The sequence below is a fragment of the Protopterus annectens genome, chromosome 2.part2 (genome assembly GCF_019279795.1).
Source record: "Protopterus annectens isolate FY-2018-M chromosome 2.part2, PAN1.0, whole genome shotgun sequence".
Classification (NCBI taxonomy): Eukaryota; Metazoa; Chordata; order Ceratodontiformes; family Protopteridae; genus Protopterus; species Protopterus annectens.
Genome location: NC_056730.1, coordinates 557,880,292 through 557,898,902, shown reverse-complemented (window position 1 = coordinate 557,898,902; position 18,611 = coordinate 557,880,292). Strand labels below are relative to the sequence as shown.

The 18,611-nt window shown below is 36.6% G+C and overlaps 1 long non-coding RNA gene across 1 annotated transcript in view; it reads left to right on the top strand.

Moving 5' to 3' along the window:
• LOC122796036 overlaps positions 1–18,256 on the top strand; it is a 283,895-nt gene extending 265,639 nt beyond the window's left edge. The window contains exon 3 of the long non-coding RNA XR_006363902.1: positions 18,175–18,256. This is a non-coding gene — a long non-coding RNA (uncharacterized LOC122796036). The remainder of the gene's footprint in view (positions 1–18,174) is intronic.
• The last annotated feature ends 355 nt before the right edge of the window (positions 18,257–18,611 follow it).

Below are 18,611 nucleotides of genomic sequence, written 5' to 3'. Positions count from 1 at the left end.
GTCAGCATACATACACATACACACCCACACACACGCCACTCCATGCAAACACACACATGCATACATGCACACAAATAGATCTGCAGCATGCACGTGTTCCTTGCAGAAATTATATCATGAGTCTGTCTCCTCCATGATATATGATAAATCAGCAGCAATAAAAGACATACAAATATGGTCCATTAGTTGAACAAAACAATTTTTAGGTCATATTGAAATTCCATAGAAACCAATATAGATATGAGCTCTATAGTAACAGGCTGTATGAGCATAACCTTGTGTTTACCATCAGATGTAAAGAACGTTGCTACCAGAATACTGGCACTGTGGCAGATTCCAAACTTAAAAAAAGGAAGTACTTGAATAGATATTGTAGTAAGACAGGCAGATATGCCAGCAACTGGATTCGTTCTCTAGAACTCCAGCAGGAGCATTTCTTTCATTTACAGGACTGTGGATTTGACAATATAATATAATTCCCATTTATAGGAACAAGGCAGCATTATTCATGGGCCTTTGGAAATGTTCAATTAAATGTAACGGTGACACAGACATAGAACGTTATTAGCTACCTCATACTGGAGAGGGTGAAGGGGAAAAATACATCTGGCTAGAGGTAGGGATGACCATGGGAAGAAAGGAATGCTTGGTGACTTGTAATAATATAACTGATGCAAAAGAGACAAGACAATGGGGCTGCAATCAGTATTTATTGCATTGCTTGGTAGCAGGTGGATGGTTGGAGCTAAAGAGAATGGACAAAGGAACTTGGAAGGCATCTGGAGGTGAGACAGTTTAAAACAGATATGAGGTTTCTTTGAGGTGATGAGGCCTGAAATTAGTGGTATGAAACAAAGTCACAGTATAAATAATAACACTGTATCAAATGTATCTGGAAAACAGCAAGGAAATAATAAGCCACTATCAGAAGAGGAACTGGTATGCAGGGGCTGGCTAAAACACTCATGGGCACAAGAGATCACAGAACTTCTTCCACTGACATCTCTGGCTGCATGAAGGTTCATATGATATAAAGAAGAATAGGTTACTACCAGGCAGACTCAGAGAATGAGTTAATATCTAACAAATGCTTAACAGCTAACAAAACCTCATCTAACAAACTATTTGTACAAATATCTAAATCCAACAATTCAGCTGGTGACACCCTGTTCTCTAATACACTAGGTAAAACCTGGAACAGCCTCCCAAGTCAACTAACCTCACTATCCTCAATTAACCTATTTAAAAGCAAGCTCAAACCCTACCTCAAATCACACTGGCTATGCCCCTGTGATAACCCAGACTAACCACCATACCCTGTTCTAGACTCCCTTGATTCCTAGCCTCTTATGAATATTATCTTGTGTTTACTCGCTGATAATAGTGTGCTTGACCATTCTGAGGATTATTCCTCATGTAAATATGTATATACAATTGAATGACTAACCATTTTCATATAAGACCAGAACTCTTGTGAGACTGCACATTATAATTGTATCCTTGTACTTTGCTTTTGAATACTCTATCCACTTAACACTAGCGTTTTTCTTTTGATAGTTTTGTACGACTTTAGAATCTATAGTGTCTCTTAGATATAATTTGCATTATTAATTCAAACTACTGTTGCATCTAGGTTTATTTACATCAGGTTTTTCCCTACTGGAATACAGAATATAAAATCCTAGATATGTAATATATTATAAAGCTTTGTAATGTACCAGTTTCTATTGTAAATATCATTGTCTTGGCCTATTTTTTGTTGTTTGTGGAGCTTTTCTCCCCGGGCCTCCACTGAAAATGGATATATATCCAGCTGGACTAGCCTGGTCAACAAATGTAAAATAAATAAAATAAAATAAATAATATGATGAGGCTACTGGTTCAGGAAAATTTCAGCCCCGCTCAAGGCTTACAGAAGAAAAACACTGAAATCTGATAATGGGAGGAAAAGGACTATCCTACAGGCTTTTGTGGGCCAACACTGGACTTAAAGGTGAAGGTCAGAACATCACTGGATTTGTTCCTGTGTGATATACATTATTCCTACTGTCAGATCAGGAGGGGGGATGCCACTGTGTCAAAAATGAAATATATTTTTTTAATTTATTTATTTGTATAGGTATGTATATCTACCTATATCTCTCTATTCTATATATATATATACATATATATATATATATATATATATATATATATATATTTATATATATATATATATATATATATATATATTTATGTATGTATTTATATATATATATATATATATATATATATTTATGTATGTATATATATATATATATATATATATATATATATATATATATATTTATGTATGTATATATATATATATATATATATATACAGGGTTCCCCTTCAGAAGACTGAAATATCACAATCCCGAAGTTCATAAGACTGAAGACCAAAATCCTGAAACTTCAAAATCCTGAATACTCAAAATCCTGAAACTCAAAATACTGAAAACACACAGCATACAAATAATGATAATATGCCAGTACAAGGACACACAGAAACACATGCAAAACAAAGCATAGCAGTTGTCATCAAGTATGAGCAAGGGGGCAAGCCCACCTGCACTCACAACACCCCATGCTACTTAAATGTAGCAACTCCAAGACTGCACTTAGTGTAGTGAAGTGCAATCTCGGAGTTGATATATTTAGGCAGCAGAGTGTGTGTGTGGGGGGGGTGCAAGGTGGCCTGCCCCCCCCGTTTATATTTGGTGGAAAGTAATATTGTTTATGTTGTTGAAAGTCAGTATATGTATGCTGTGTGTTTTCAGTATTTTGAGTTTCAATTTTAAAGTTTCAGGATTTTGGTCTTCAGTCTTATGAATTTTGGGATTGTGATATTTCAGTCTTCTGAAGGGGAACCATATACAGACATCTATGTGTATGTGTGTCTATATATATATATATATATATATATATATATATATATATATATATATATATATATATATATATATATATATGTATATATATATATATATATATATATGGGTCTACTTCACATCACCAAAAACCCATTTGACTGACTTTCATTTCACTGAGACCAAATCACCTAATTTCAAAATACTGAAAACTCATTTGATTGAATATCATTTCACTGAAAGCTTACAATGCTAAATTTCAAAAGACTACACATTAAACCATAAACAAACATACTCACAACACTAATAACTACCTCTTTCCAGACCTTAAAAACAACTTACTTACTCTCTTAACAGAAGCCATACAATATAAAACCAAACTAAGTGGAGGGCTACGCCCACCCCCCCCCCCAATGTGGGGGAGTTGTGCCCCCCACACCCCCTAACTATATATATATATATATATATATATATATATATATATATATATATATATATTAACTCCAGGTTCACACTACAGTGAGAAAAAGGACATATACCTTTTACTTGCCTTACAGTACTCTACACACTACCATTACTGCTGGGAATGCACAAAGTATCCGCCATATTACTTTAGATACTTCCCATAAAAATGTAAACAGACATACTCACATTTAGAAACACTACAACACTACTTTCTACATGACTATCGGTATTCTGACAGTCAGCACTATAAGTTACATAAATTATTTTTATCACAAACAAGTCACAGGCGAATGGAAACCCACATCATGTCTATGGCTTAGAATTCAGTGAAATGAAATTCAGTCAAATAAGTTTTCAGTATTTTGAAAATTAGGTGATTTGGTCTTGGTGAAATGAAAATCAGTCAAATGGGTTTTAGGTGATGTGAAGTAGACCCATAGATATATATATATATATATATATATATATATATATATACACACACACACACACACACACACACACACACACACACACGCACACACATCTCTCTCACACACACACACACACACACACATATATATATATATATATATATATATATATATATATATATATATATATATCAAAGACTCACAGAGAATGTGTGAACTCCAAACAGACAATGACCTGACATTAGGATTGAATCCTGGGTCTTGCTACTGGGAGGCAAAGACTTATTGAGACCTTACCACGAAGCCAATGTAATGTCACAAGAATCCCTAAAAATAACAATAGCTTGGGACAACAATAGTCTGGATTTTGTCATATGTGTGATGTGTTGTTGGAGACTGTGTATGGTTAGAGGGAAATAAATTGTAGAGAATTTCTGGAAATGGGTCACAATTAGCATAAGTATGATATAGTACCACATATGAAAAAGGAAATTAACAGAGGAAAGAAATCTCTTATTTCATAGCCAATAAGATAGACAAGGGAAGATGAAAAATGAGGATGCCTATATATCAGCTAGGGAGATAGGAAGCAGAATAGTGAAGAATGCAAAATTATGGAAACAAGGGTAATAAAGTAAAGTCAGCAAAGTGACTCAAGTTTTTAATGTACAGTAGTGCAATGCACAATAATGAAGCAGGTTTACTTTACAAAGGGTAGGCACAGGATTTTATAAAGATGCCCCAGAGCACTGAAAGGTACTTAGTGACTACTTTATATCATTACAAGAGCTATGATGACAAAAGAAAAGTACTGACTGGATAAAGCACTTATTGAAAAGAAAACATGCGAAAGCTTGAAGAATCTGAGGTGGCCAAAATACAGGGACAAAATGGGACACCAGGTGTAATACAGAACTAAGTAGTAATGCAGCTGGCAGTGCCCTCTAGTGTAAGTTAACAACCATTGGCATGAGATGTCCATTGATAGTAATGTGACCACAGTGGTTCCTCTGTTCAAAACAGGAGGTTGTCCTTGGGGGGGGGGGGGGGGGTGGAGTGGCAAGGAGTTATAAGCCAGATGGCTTAAATTCTGACTGAAGGAAGTAGATGGAAAAGCTGCTTGAGGGATAAGTTGTTGGGAACCCTAAACCAAGTGGCCAGTACAGCTTTTCAGAGGGATAGCCTTAGCAGTCCAGGCTCATCTACTACCTGAAAAGGATTATCATGGCCAAGGTTAATCAAAGGCATCTAGGAGATGTAGTCTGTCTTAACCTTTTGGAAAACCTTTGAATATGTGCTACACAGCATGTTGGTTGGGAAGGTAACAAGAATACATGTGTGAGAAGAGTTAGTTATGCTGCTGGGAAACTGAATTAGCAGAATGAAGGGAAGGGTGACATTTGGGACAACGGGTGACATTATCATCACAATGAGTAATGAGCATAATGTGACAGAAAACTGTCTTGGGCTAATTTCTTAGTTTGCTATGTTTATCCTGTACTTTAATGATTATAGGTCAGAAGTGGATCTACTCTATTTTCTCATGAGATGAATGTAGGCTGAGTGATGGAGGACTGGGGAAGGGAACAAAAGGACCCGAACAAGCTTGCATCATGGAGAGAAATACAAATGAGCTTCAGTGCAATTATTACATTTTGTGCAAGATAGCAGGAATTACCCCAGGTGTTATTGTTGCCTAAACTGTAGGAGAGGTGAGTAAGTTTGAAGAAGATACATACTAAGGAGGGACTATGAGTTGTAATATTCCAAAATTAATAATGTCACATAGTGCTCCTTATAGTGTCTCTATCATCAGCTAGAAAGCATAAGGTGTGGCCTGGAAAACATACAGCTGTATGAAAGGTGTGGTCTGAGAAACTTGGAGATGCATATAAAGTTTAACTTGAATGGAAACACACCTACATGTATGGCGTTAAATACACCAGAAGGAGAGAGTCAGACAAAGACAGGGTCAGAGACTAAGAGATCACAGAGATACAGAAGTTGGGAAAAAAAACAAACTGGTTGAAAAAATACAGAATGATTGGAGAAATTGAAACTGAGTTGTGAAGAAGGCCTGGAGCCTGGATGTCTTAAAAGGTAACCCAGGAGTTTCATAGATAGGGGGGAAACCCACTGGTTGTACGTGTGTGGGATACACAGTCTAAGGGAAAAAAAAACAAGTACAAGACTGCCTCCAGAAGATGGTTTGGGAAAACTGTTTGTCTGGGGACTGAGCAGGCACAAAAAGGTACTGTGAACATTCCCAATTGGCACCATATTTTCACCCTCTTTACCTCGCTGAAGAGTTTTAATACATAAATAACAACTTCAGTTAACTAAGCCCTAATAACATTTCCCATCACTTGCAGAAATGACAGCCAACATGCCATCATTTTTAAATATTTTTGCAAATAAAATCTCAAGTTTTTTTGCACTGTAATGTATGTCAGCCTGCATGACATATCTAGATCATTAGTCAATAACTGATAATCTGAAAGCTGATGAAAGCTAACAGGCCACTATGACTTACAAACTATTAGCCACAATTAACTGAGGAGGTCAATGAGGGAAATGAAAGGCAAAGTCACGCCTTAGTAATATAATGTGTGAGACGATGATAGCTATGAATTACAGTGAAGATGTCCATCAAAAAACTATAATGTGACTACGCATTGAAGAAAGCTTTAATGTATTATGAAAGGTGTTTTAACAGCTTACAGTTAACATAAATTACAGAGAGTTACGGGAAAAGCAACAATGAAACTGTCTACGAGGGCAGTCTTACATAAATGGTGATTCACAACTTTGCCATCATCTTCTTCTTCTTAAGGCTTTTTACCGGTTAGGGGTCACCACAGCAGATCACCTGTCCTCTCATGACTGGCAGTAGAGTTTTACAGTATCGAGTTGCCAGACCAGCGCCCAACCTTCCACAGAAGGCACACACATGCACACACTCATGCCTATGGCCAATGTAGAGTGTCCAATCCACCAACAGCATGTCTTTGGGATGTGGTAGGAAACTGGAGCACTCGGAGGAAACCCACGCAACCACAGATAGGACATGCAGACTCTGCACAGAACGCACCACCGAGGATTGAACCGGAGAACCTCTTGCTGTGAGGCGACAATGCTAACCGCTGCACCACCATATATTAAAAGACAAAGCATCTAAAATTATGGCTTTAGGCTTTGTTATATTATGGAGACAGAGCACAATATGAGAGAAAAGAAAAAAAATACATTAAAATAGCAGTCTATTCTCAGGTATAATAAATTACAATCATAGAGGTTCTCCCGTTCGATTCTCAGCTGAGCTTGGGAGGGCCTTCTGTGTGGAGTCTGCATGTCCTCCCCATGGTTGGGTAGCATTCAAAAGACATGCATGCGTAAATGGGCATGCCTTCGTTGAAGGTTGGACGTCGAGCTGGCACCTTGGCGTTTCATAAAAATCTATTGCCAATCATTAGCGGACCGGAGTTCTGCTGTGGCGACCCCTTACCGGGAAAAGGCAAACAACAACTTCTCAACTGTGCAGATTTTTGCAGATTGTCCATATTCTGCCTCATTTTTTGGCCCTTTTTTCATAAAATTGTGGTTTTCTGGAAAATTAATGACAAGTCATTAAAGACTGAAGAGAGAAAATAATGACAGACATTTGATTTTCAGACATTATATCCTTTAGAAATTTCAAAACTCAGATGCACTGGCTACTGGCAAGCAACTACCTCTCTAACCTTCTGAATCTAAGCTTATTAGGGTGCCAGAACAACATTTATGGAGAGTGAGAGGGGGGGAGGGGCTATTGCTACATATATAGGTTCATAGATAAGTACTAAGCTTGCTGTTCTTGTAGGCCATTTTGAGCATAACCAATTTCCCTTCCAAAAGTGAGAATCAAACCTTGTATTTTGTGTTTGTAAGGTAAACACCTTAACCATTAAATCAACCCCCAATCCTATTATGCCTTTAAGTCCATTATAAACAATGACAGATGTTCACTTTTTCCATGGCTCATGAGGACTTCTGAGTAATACTGTAAGTGAGGAAACACTAGGACGGAGAGTCAAGCACAGTGGATGATCCAATACGTGATGATCCAACATTCAGCTCATGAAACTGAAAGTGTATTTATCACTGCCTTGTGGCTTATGTTTCCTTGGTCTGTTTAGACTCCTTCACCTTAAAAGATATCTTATGTATAGACCACATTTTCACAGAGGCTTAGCTATTCCTATAAAAGACCTTGCATGGCAGTAAATAAGGTGCCATATAGATGTTGCAGTGGTATGTTGTGAGATGAATGACTGGTATGTAGGGGGATTCCTGTTAGTTTTCATTAATTCACAGCAAAGCTTCTCCCCTCAGTATGCTGATGTTGTGTTGAAATCTCTAATGTAACAAGGAAAATATTTGTTTGCTTTAGGTGGGTTATGGTTAGAGCTTCATCCACTGGTGAAACCCCACTTGGAATTAGGGAATCTGCTTGGTTGTATAGGCAATAGAGCAAAATGAGCTTGAGAAAGCCATGGATGTTGAGCCACACATCAAAGATGTAACCTCTTCACTCCTCTAACTACCCTAGTGTGGTTACACTGAATGTAGAAACATGTGGGGCTAGTGGTGGGGAGAGGTGCACTGCATCCACTCCCCCTTTTTCATTTTTTTCTTTCTTTCTCTCTCTTTTTTTTCCTCTATTTTTCCCCATGTAGATGGTAGTCAAAAGGTGACAGGTCAGGTTCAGTGCAAACAAATACAAAGTACTTTCCCTTAGCACAGCCCACAACCCACAGCAACCCTGGATGAAGCTTTCACACTTTACATGGTCAGGGTATCATTTCACCTTCTGTGGTTTGGAGAAGCATTTTTTTCTTAATTTAGAAAGAATATGCTGTGTGATACATTACCACTTATTTCTAAGGGTAAAATACATTTCTGAGTCCAGCATCTGATAACCCACATGACATAGAGCTCTTCCAAAAATCTCTCAAATGTGACTCTACTGTTTATTTTCATTTGTTTATATACCAGTCATTTTGTATGCAGTGCTTTAGTTTAATTAGAAACTCAGCACAAAGCTGCTATTTTTAGAATAGTTTTTCCAATTTAATTCTATTTTATTAGTGCTCAACTGTTCTGTTATTTAATAACCACTATCTATCCAATTTATATTCTTTCATTTTAAATCGTTGACTTCTCAGATCACTATACATTAATTTGTAATTGTATAACTGTTCTTCTCTGTTTAGCAATTTTAATTGTAAATATGCAGAAGTGTGCGAATCAAATACTCCACAATAAAACCACTGGCATATTGATGCTGTAGAAAATTATTGTGGAGTATTTGGTTCGCACACTTCTTCAGTTTGGTCAGTAGTTTCTTTCTGTCTTTTGGTGCTTAATTGTAAATATAGATACTTATCATCTTTTTGTAACTATTTTGTTTAATATATTATACCTAATACATTTTCTGGGTCCTATTCAAAAATGGTCACTATCCAATACGATCATACTAGTTAAAATGTAAATAAATAAAATATATAAAAAGCAGGGACATGAGTGATGCAGCCCTCTGCAGAAATGCTTATTTTCTCTTATCTGTGCCTTGTTAAAGATGCACCAGTCGATATGCTGGTCTTTTGACAAGCTAGCTTCAACTAGTGTGACAAATAAGAGTTTCACTGGTGGACAAGAGATACAGTTGGGCAGTCTGCCTTAAAAATATGGATAAGATGCCATTTGCAACCTAAGTAAGCTGTCTTTTGAAATAAAAATATAGATAAACCTGACATTTAACTGAACAGATTGCTGCATCGGCAAAAGTCAGTATAAGAAGCAACAATTACATAAAACTTAGATGGAGAATGAAATTACAAGAAAAGGCATGTGGCATTTGCAAGTAATAAAATAAGAATGTAAGGCAGAAGTTAAGGTAATTTAGCCTGAATAAAGGATAGGCGAACTCTGATACTGCACACGCACCTACAGAAGGCTTCAGCATTGCCAATTTACCTTTCCAGCTGTCATTAGGATATAGAAGGAAACAGGACCTTTACAAAATCCTGCATGTAAACAAAGGAGGACATGGATATTCCACACAAAAGTTCCCCCAGCCAGGAAATGAACTGAAGAATCAAGCATTATGAGTTAGAGGAATAGTAATGTGTAAAGTACTGTGAGTACATCACAGCCAACCCAAGTATTATGCTTAATAATTTGAAGAAACTTAATAACATTGACAGTAAAAATAGGGCAGAATACAGAGACAAAAAAGTGAAAGGGCAATTAGGATAGGACAGTATCACCAGTTACAGAATAGGGAAATAAAACAGATTAGGACAGAACATAAAATAATAATACCAGTTTGTTAATCAGATAGGCCTATCTGATACATAGTCCCTTTTTGAGTGCAACCCAAGAGCAGCGTCTGGTTAAGTGACTTGCTCAGGGTCACACAGTAGACAACAAAGGGCTGAAAGAATCAAACCCTGTACCACAGAAACTGCAGCTCACAGCCATTACTCTGCACCAACTGCCAGAACAAACTGGACTAGCCTAGAATACAATAGAACAGAAGAGAACCAAAAGGGCAGAAGATACTAAAACAGAACAGTTAGATAAGAGAAATACAAAAAATAGACCGTTAAGAGCATGACTACATGATGGAAAATAAATATGATTTACTTTAGGGTTACTGTGATCTAGGAGAACGTAAAACTTTTTACTCTCTATTGGCTTCATATTTTTTCAGTCCCTCTGTCAGTTATATCTTGTGGCATTATGTTACTCTTTCACCATATTTCACATTTCTTGGAAAAAGAGTGTCTATATAGCTCAATGTTACTAGGAAAAAATTAAGTAACACAATCAGAGCACATTAAATGTTTCTAGAGTTATGATAGCAGGAGTTCTGTTAAAAATTCTTAAAGCTTTATGGTCAGATAGGATCATCTTAGGCAAGATTTGGTCCTATATAAGATATCCACAAGTTTTCCTTTAATGAAAGAGACCTACTACTGATTATGGACCATTGCAGCAATAAAAAAAAAAAAAAAAAGAATCACTTATATGAAGAGCAAAGCTCCTGACTTCAAGGAATTGCTCCCTCTTCTACAAGAAGTCATAGACAGAGAAATTGTCATCAAAGGAAATAACTTCACTTCAATTGCTACTTTAATTAATCTGTAGACTAAGGTATTGAATTTGATGGCATGACAGGATGAAGATTCACTTCATGCATTCAAAGAGTCATAAATGTACATATATATATATATATATATATATATATATATATATATATATATATATATATCTCAATCCTCAGTATTTTAGATGTTTCTGTGCCTTCTCCTTTTACAATTTTTTGTGTTTTTAGTCTTTTTTTTTTTACTTTTAACTCATTATGGAGGCGCAGTGATGCAGCAGTAGCATTGTCGCCTCACAGCAAGAGGTTCTCCAGTTCAATTCTCAGCTGGGGTGCCTTATGTGTGGAGTCTGAATGTCCTCCTTGCGTTCATGTGGGTTTCCTCAGGGTGCTCTGGTTTCCTCCCATGTTATAAAGACATGCATCTGGAGACTTTCTCCCTGGGCCTCCACTGAAAATTGGCTTTGTTCCAAGTCGGACTTTCCCAGTTAACAAATGTTAAATAAATAAATTGCATCGAAGTGACGCCTCCAGGTGCATCTGTAGTTAACTCCTATTGACACCTTTAGGCGTTGAATATTGCTTATTCATATGTGCATCAATAATTCTAAAACCATGCTATGTACAAGGTTTTAAAAGATTTCATCAAAGCTTACGCAATGGCAAACTCAGTTACATTAATTAGTGCAGGTAAAGAGATATTAAATGTTGTTTTTATGATATTAATTTATATAGATATCACTTTCACATTTTTCTAAATATCTCAACAATCACGTAACACAGACAGAACTCCTCAGCCTCATATGAATGCTCTCAGCTAGATGAGCAATATGCTGCTGACAGTATGTGTGTAACTTCAGTGGTTGCTGAGATACTGTTAAGTTTACAAAATATTACAACCGTAATAGTTAAAGTGTTTAGTGTGTCTTCAGTTTAAGACCTAGAACCTTAAGAAAATACTACCACTATAAAAATAGTTTGTGCTGAAGAATTTGCCATTTATACTTCTTTCATAGCCCCAATTGTTCCAGAAATATGAACATTTGATTGAAATGTTAGGACATAATTTGATTCATCAAAAGGCTTAGGCTCCGCCCATTGGAAGTTACAGTGCAAACTTCTTGAGCTCCATTGGAGTGAATGAGTTAAATACTACTGAAGCTGACTCTGACATGCTTTGAACTTATTGTATATAATTTCTAGCTCTGCCTTTTTGAATTTTGTAGAAAAAGGCTGTTACAAAAATATTGTATTTTACTCTTTGTAATCCTTAATTTGACGATAGGAATGAATTAATTAAAAACATAAAAATTGCAGATGTGAAATGTGTCAGGTTATTATTGTTAATTTAAAGGCATGCTGGTATAGATGGAATATGATGCAATGCTTATATTTTTTTATTTGTATGAGATTGGCAGGTGGCAGTCTGTATATGATGTAAGCCTGCAAATTTCTTTATACGTTATGGGTCTTTTGAGTTATGTTTGCAGTTTCTGAAGCAAACTATTGCTTCTCAGGCCATACATACTCTTTGCAGTGGAAAAAAAAAGATATCCATCTAGGCTTATCAAGATTCCCAAATGCTGTCCTGCCACAATATCTGAGTTACTAAGCAAACAGATATAAATGATAAACATAATATAGTTCAGAAACACTCAGTGTCAATCAGGAAGTATATTAAATTATTAAAGCTGTAAAGATAATTGTGCTATAGAATGAATCTGTAAAGGCTGCCAAGGTAGCCAAGTTCAAAACTGGGGAAAATTAAACAAGTTTTGTTGAACTTGAACTCTAAAAGAAATAATAATGATGCTTGGTAAAGGGGACAGTTTTTGACTTTATCTCCCCATCCCAAACTTGCACACTCGCAATGGACTCTTTTATTAATTGTTCTGCTTAATGAAGCAAAGAGTGGGGGTGGGGGCCAGGGCTAATTCAACCACTTTCTTTATCTGGTTAGAAAATATTCCTTATGCCTTTCCTGCTTCTGAAGGTGGCCAGTGAGCTTCTGAGTCAAGGCAGTGTCTGACATTCCAGAAGTTTAGCATGCATAACCATACATCGAACCCCAACTTTGGTGTTACATCCTACATGGCAGACCAGTTGAGCTCAGCACTCTGCTATTGCTGCTATCACCAGCAGGTGATGATGATGCAGTCGGTCTAGCACCGCAGTCAGGATCAGCAAGCCAAACTTAGCTCTTGGGTTCACTGACCAAACACAAAAAGGAACACATGTGAACAAAGAGTGACATTAAAGAAAAGAGGTATTGATAGAATCCACCACAAAATTCAGTTACAGTGGGATAGTGTACCAGAGGCAACAAACTCCTCTGCAAAAAGCTTCTCAGGCCATACATATTCTTTGCAGTGGAACAAAGATATCCATCACGGCTTAACAAGATTCCCAAATGTTGTCCTGCCAACATCTAAGTTACTAAGCAGATAGATATAAATGATAAACATACAGTAGTACATCGAGGCAAAGAGTGGTAATGCTTGATTGAAAATATCACGATGGATATGTTCCAAAACTTCAGCTTTAATTATTTGTTTTATGTTTTGGATCAAACAGTTGTGCAAGCAGCAGTAAAAGCTTTCTTGGGATTGTAGTTTTTGATGTCTGTATGCTCTGCTATTCCATATCTTACTATCTTTTGTGATTGTATCTAATTAAAAGTGTCCACTTATGGATGATGTTGGAAAACAGCTTTCCTTGTGCAAAGGTTAATAAAATCCTACTTAATATTATTTCTGTCTGGTAAATAGACAAACTTATCTTTCATATATTGTTTCAGTAACCACGGTGCCTACACTCAAGTTCTATTAGCTCTTGGATTTATTTGTGTTTCTTATGGACAGTTCAACAAACCACTAAATGCTTTATATTTGTTTCCCTTGTGTGGATTTTGTCCAAATATTTAATTTATTCTAGGATCAGTTGTTGAAATATCCAGGCTATTAGCTAAGATATCATAAGCATATTTACTAAGGCGTGAATATGCAATGATAACTCTGGTTATTTGTGTTTCTGTGGTGTTAGCCTTAGGGAACAGTAATATCTCCTATCAATTTATTTTATATTCTTCACAATAATGGTAAGACTCTTCACATTCTAACTCATATGCAGACTATTCTATCAATCTTTCATGCATACTTGTCTGCAGGCTTGTAGAGTATTGCTACAAAATATCTTCTAGGTTTTCAAGTACAGTCTGGATAATACATTTAAGTTCTGGCTTTTAGCATACAATATTCCATCTCTCAGTCCTCCCCCCACCTTTTACACACAGGCACATGTATGCAAACACATGAGAGATCAGGCAAGATAACATGATTTAGAAAAATACACATTTGAAAGAAATTGGTTGACTTTGGGGTAATAAGAAAAAAACTTATTTTTTGCAGAGATGACAACATGAATAAGCCTCCAAGACAAACCAGTGGGTTTAAAAACAGTAGAGGAATTTAGGAATGCATGAGTCTGGCTAAAGTTATTCTACATATTATTAAGAGAATGCAGGTTGCTTAACTAGGGAAAAAGGTTCATCAGTTGGGCAAAAGATTACTTAAGCCAAATACTGCTTCCTTGCTATGAATATGTTTGTTTTTTCTGCTGTTTTTTTCTGTGTGTTTCATGTGTGTGTGTGTGTGTGTGTGTGTGCGCACGCGCGCACACACTTGTGTGAGATCTACTGTCGCTAGACTTTTGTTTTATTTCTCAGGGTATCAGCTGTAGCCTTACAGCCTCACCTTCAGAAACACGTTTCTGCCAGTGATCTTCTCCTGTGTTTTGACCAGTATTGTATTTTGTTCAAACACTGTTAGTGCAAGGTTAGAGATGCCTGTATGTAGCAGGCAGGAATCATTGTCACGGTTATGTTAACATTATCTAACTGCCTCTCTTGAGAAAGTTGCTCATTATGACATTAAGGGCACAACTGTCATGGACTAGTGAATTTCATCTCTTGTATCTGCCTCTTCGTCAACTCCATCTTGATAAGCAGTCTCCCAGAATGCAGCTCAGTCATGGAGTATGGAACTCTAATAACCTGGAAGAGTAATGTGTTTACTAGTATTCTGATTTACCCTCTGCTAGTTGCATTCACAGGCAGTATGACTGCATTAAATTTGATACCTTGGAGTTTTCTCCCAGGGCCTCCCTGAAAAAGGGCACCTGTGCCCAGTTGAACTTTCTTGGTAAACAAATGCAATAAATAAATATAAATAAATAAAGTTCTTCTACTCTCATTGTGAGTAAAAACACTACCACTGCATATGCAGAATGACTCTCAGCTACATCTCTAAATGACACGTATTAAGGTGACAAAGACACCATACTCATCAAAAATACTAGCATTTAAACAGTAATATTAACATTTGTCCAACAGGAAACCTGCCGCACATCATTCAGTTCATAAGTCTCCATGTCTCAGCAACTGTTTGACTCATTTATAATCATTGTCGTCTTAATGTCCACTAGCTGAATGCTGAACTAGAAGTGCATCAATGTCATCTTGCCAACTCTGAGTTTCTACTGTCCACCAAGACATACATATTCAATAATGTTAGCATATTAATATACTTTCACTAAGGCCTTATATACTTCAGCCCATCCCAACCAGCTCCTAAATTAATATTTCTGTCTGCTGTTCCCCTGAATTCCATCAGGAGGCAATGAACACTGATATCCACCCAAGTGGTTCACAAAAGACACAATGCAATAGGTTCATAGGAGGTTACTAGGCTATTAGCCATGTTATACCCTTGTTCCCTTATTGACCAAGTTATATGGTCTATATTTGCAGCGCGAGTCTATGATCAGCACTGACTACCCTTATTCAAGAGGGATACAGGTGACAACCTCGGGGTAAATGTACGGTTTCCCATCCACTGTCTAATTTATCCTTAAATAGGGTCATTGAGAAGCTCTGTTTTACATTAATTAGGAGATTCTTGTAAAGAACTAGTAGTGGACAGTCCCGCCCACAATAAGCATGTAATACTTAAATATTAAGTGCATGAACTTCTAAACAGTGTTCTTTACTTTAAAAATCTACATGTATAATATGCCGCTAAAATATCAATGCACATGAAAGCCAACAACATAAAATTTTATTGAGATAAACCAGCAATGTAAAAGTGCTGTCAAGTGTGCAATGTTAAGTCACAAAATATCTTTTGCAGTAACTGATGCAGGAATAAACTGTAGCTGTCAGCTGTTCAGAGCTGATAAAAATACTTACATGCACAGTATAGAAGCAGATGCTTAGAGACAGTCTCTTTTACATTTTATCTGAATCAGAAGCAAATCTTTTCTTTCTTTATTCTTTCTTTGTACCCTAATATTCTGTTTTCATTCCCTTGGGCCAATCCAGGAGAGATGAAAGCAATGAAAACCAAACAAGCCATCGGCAGCACTCACTCAATTGATTTTTACACAAAATTTGCCTTCATGCACAATGATGGAAAAATGATCCCATCAATAATTAATAATGAAAACAATTGTGGAGAGAAAATCAATAAGAGTACACTTGATATCATAGGCAGATAAAAAGGTACCAGAGATACAGGCATGGTTTTATTACAGCCACATGATACAAGCAGCAAGTGCGTACTGTCTGGTAGGAAGCTCCTTTACCATGTCACACCTGTTCAAGTCCCGAGGGAACTGGTACATTGTGTCCTGTAGTGTGACATAGGCCTGTTATGTTCAGGGATTTCTTATGGACTAAAATTTACAGCATATCATTGTAGGCTGTGGAGGGTGAGAGACATTCAATAATCAATTAAAATTGTTTAATGACTGACAGAAGTATACAATACGCCCTTACTTCTGAAGAGCTCTGTAGGAATAATTACTTTTATTATTACTATTACGCAGACTGAAACTTGCCATCAACTTCTAAACTTATTGGAAGTAGATAAAGAATACAGGGTGCATTGCAAGGTTATAGAATGAAGCAAGAATAAAATGAAGTAATCTAACTGTAATGCAATTTGTATTCCTATATGACATATGAACTGAATTATTCTGTGTTATAAGTACTCTATAGGTTAAAAATGTATTTGTTATGTGAACAGAAGCACTTTCATTTCTGTGAAAAACGGTTATATTATTTAGTGTTTTACAAGTGTGTATGCGCTGGGTGTGGAGCTACGTAAGATTCAGAGGCCACTGTTCGACATTATGTGATATGACACTGGTTGCAGAAAAAGAGAATGAAAAGCTGTTTGTAACAAAGATATCCTATACTCAACATATAGTGATTACAGAATGTAAGCAAATGTCTTATGCTTGCAGTAAATGTAAATACAGCATATGTGTATTTCTCAAACTATAGGCATAAGCCGCAGTGAACAGGGATATTGCACTGAGTTAAAAAAAATGTCTGAGCCTCTCATGCTCTGGGGCACAGCGGTAGGATCTGTGCAAAACAATGATAACTATTGGTAAGTGTTGTGGAATATGGATCACTACAAAATAAAAGGTGGCGGGACACAGATGGGCAATGAGAGGGACTACAATAATACCAAGATGGCAATGTGAATAGGCTGATTAATGGCCATTGTCTTACAATGAGACCCATGTGGTCAAAGGTGCTTTCAAGGCTATTGATCTGTGAGGATCTTAAGAAGTCTAGACTTATATTCCTGTGGTAGTTTTGATTCCTTATATTGTACATGCGAATAACCTGGAGCCTGGCAGACCAAAGATATTTGGGACATTTACTTTTTCCCCTATTGCTGATGGATATGGGTACTAAACTGGGGATGAATTTGTGGTTTCCCTTTCATATGTCCAAATTACATTTGACTAAAATAAGAGAACACTTTGCTTCAGCTGGACTGGAAGACATTTATATTGAAGAGGTATTCTCTGTGATACAAACCTATTCTTCCAAAATGTTCTATTTATGTTGCAAAAGAGGCTGAGATCCCTTGAGTGGGTGTTCACACTACCTTTGGAGTTATGAATATGTAACATGTCTGACAGGATAAGGTCTGCTGAGGTCGTCTCTCTGTAGCTGGTATGATACTGAGAAGCAGAACAAGGCTTTGAGATGTTCTGCATAGTTTTTGTGATTTAGGCCTTTTTTTATGAGAAAGCATTGTGGCCGGTGCATTTGTGACATGTGCTTGGACAGGTACATACCAATGGGGCGATCAGACTTACGTTATGAATGAGCATGTACCCTGAACTGTAAAACTAAATCTAAGTACATTATTTTTTATTTTATTTGTTTATGTCTCACATAGGTGGACTGGACAACAACAGCCCCCTTTCAGCCATGATTTTGTTACAAAGCAAAGGATATACAACATTTCAGCTACAAAACAAGGTATGCATATAAATAATGTGGCAAACGTAATAAAGGAATTTGTTCTGAAAGAATTCAAGACAGAGCAACAAAACAAGGTTAATTCAAGCAGTAGGCTAATGTGTAACATAAAAAGCTGACATATTTATGAAAAAGTCTTGAATATTACAATTTACCTGAAATGGGGGGAGTAAACTAGGTCTTATGTTAAATGTATATGCTGTAAAAAGATAACTATTTCAACTGCACATTCATATGTCACTTTCAAGCTTTATCTAGAGGTAAGATGATTTGTGTTAAGGTTTCTGGGAAGGTGACAATGTAGATGTTAGCTAAGTTAGATTTTTTTGCATAGGTAAATTTCTACTAAATGCT